Genomic DNA, 2,752 nt, shown 5'->3' with positions numbered 1-2,752 from the left:
GGGAAATGTATCGGAGTAAAAGTATACATTTTAATTATGAAATGTAGTGGAGTAAAAGTAAAAGTTGGCTGAAATATAAAAACTCAAGTAAAGTACAGATACTCCCAAAAAATACTTAAGTACTTTAACGAATTATTATTACACCACTGACTGTATTAAGCTTGACAGTGTTTATTGCCTAGATGAATGCTAAATTTAAACATGAGCTACTGTTTGTGAGTAATACAGCTGTCATATATCGAGTCAAATCCACATACATACTGTGTCGGCCTGTGGTTTTTTGCAGTATAATGCATGCATGTCATTTCTAGTTTCTAATCACGGCTACTGTTGTGAAGTTACTGGTTGTGCAACTATGTAGACTTACAAAAAAAGGGGACAATAAACTGAGAGGCGCCTTAGTTTAGCAACTTCCCAGATTTAGCTAAACATTCAGCATTTTTGTTACTAATCTTAACCATTAGACTGCAATCGCAGATTTGTAAGAAACAGCTGCACTTCACAAGCAGAACCCAACCCTCAGCTCCTTTGAGAACACTAACAATAAGTTCAGTCAGAGCTGTGTAATGGCAGATATTCACACAGATGCTGTACTATATTTGAGATACACTCATATTTAAGAAACAGATTCTGAATGGCTGCATGCTGTGGACATTTAAATATTTTTATTGGCAAACAAGACTGGGATGATGTTGCTCTGAATTGCATATTTCTCTCACTGTTTCTGCAGTATAGTGTATGTATATTGAATAATGCACGCAATGTATGCATGAATACTTGGATGACCTACATCATTTTGCGACATCAAATGTGCAGGACAGAGCATATAGGGCGTGCACTGCTGTATCCCATAATGCAATGCATTTAACAAAGTGTAACATAACATAACATTATTACTGAGCACTGTATAGGCCTACTGTCTAAAAACTGTAAAAGGTTAAAAACCTTTCAAACAACTGGTGTGTGTCGACTGATGCTGAGCAGCAAGATTTGCCATTTGCCAAAAGAGTTGAAAATGTTGGATAAGTTAAAAATTGAGCCATTTTTCCAAAAAGTTGAAAATGGAGCCATCAATTCGGACACTTTTTGCTTCTTATATTGACACTTGGGATCTGACAATGATGGTATCTTATTTTCTTTCTATTTAAAATTTTCAAAGCTTTATTGTAAAGATATTCGACCTGATTAATTATGGATTGATTTGTCTGAGACCAATAAATAGCTAATCCATATACTATATGTGATTAGCCTTAATTGTTTTACGCAGCTTTTTAACATTTAAAATTTAGAATCTAAAATCATACCAAGATATTTTTCCTCTGATACTTGTTCAATAATCTAATTTTGAATTCTAATGTTTAATGATTCTGTTACAGGTAATTTTCTTATTGAAAAGCATATGGACTTTGTCTTTTCAGTATTTAAAGTTAAAAAGAGGCATCAAGCCAAGCTGACACTTTCTCTAAGTTTCTTGTTAACTTTTCTTCTATTTCCACACAATTCCTAGCAGATACGTAGATAACTGTGTCATCAGCATACATTTGAAGACTCGCATCAGGACACACTTCTGGAAGATCATTAATATAAATACTGAAAAAGAATCGGACCCAAAACCGTTCCCTGAGGAATCCCTATATCAATATTATGAGGAACTGACTATTAATGACAACACTTTGTTCACAACTTTTTAAATACGAATCAAACCATAACAGAGATCATTTTGATATATTATACTTTGTTATTTTTTACATTAAAATATTATAATTTACAGTATCAAATGCCTTTTTCAGATCCAGGAGTACTGCACCAACTTTGAATCCTTTATCAAGTGACCGCTTAATATTTTCTAATAATAAGCAAGTAGCTGTTTCTGTAGAATGGTTATGTCTAAAACCAAAATGTGAAGGGTGTAAAAGTTTATTTGTCTCTAAGTGATGCAAAAATTGTTCTGATACAACCTTCTCCAGCACTTTGGAAAGAACTGGAAGAAGACTAATTGATCTGTAATTAATCATATCATCTGAATTCCCAGATTTAATTTTTCCAACAATCAGGGAACTGACCAGTTCTGATAGAAAGATTGATAAGATGAGTAAGGGGCTTAACTAAAATACTTCTATTTTTACACAAATCAAATTTACAAACTATTTCCACCTACAATGCAACTGCCCCCACTCACATGCAATCATTTAAAAAATATATATATTATTTACTATGTTTAAAATACAGTACCAAAATATAGTGGAATACCAAAATACAGCATTCCATTCGCAACATCGCCACTGGTTACAAATAGGATACTTCCCAGTGTATTCTTCAATTAGATACGACTTTCTTCATTTTTTTTCCAAGGTCATGTTTGTGATATTTTGCCTCATACTGTGAGATAATAACTGAAGCTTTTCTTAAACCTGAGAGCCGAGAGAGATCAGAGAGATCAGCTCTGTGGTCAAAGTGGCCAGCCGTGACCTTTAGCCCTGCTTCACTGTAGAGTATGAAGTGGATCTGCTACCTGATGGAAGCAGAGATGAGCGGCTCATAAAAAGCCCATCGGCGGTGCCAGACAGAGATGTGAGGAGGCAATCTGAGGCGAGGATTAAGGAAGGTGGATGGCAATGACCGGCCATGCAGACAGATGAATGACAGACGCAGACAGAGGTTACACAGGGTAAAGCGTGTCGCAGAAATTAACTGCATCTCATTAAGGTGTGTGTGTGTGTGTGTGTCTGTGTGTGTGTGCGTGTGTGTGTGT

This window comes from Sinocyclocheilus anshuiensis, unplaced genomic scaffold (assembly GCF_001515605.1).
Source record: "Sinocyclocheilus anshuiensis isolate Anshui unplaced genomic scaffold, SAMN03320099.WGS_v1.1 scaffold1082, whole genome shotgun sequence".
Lineage (NCBI taxonomy): Eukaryota > Metazoa > Chordata > Actinopteri > Cypriniformes > Cyprinidae > Sinocyclocheilus > Sinocyclocheilus anshuiensis.
The sequence above is the reverse complement of the archived record's forward strand: the minus strand, read 5'-3'. Positions refer to the sequence as shown.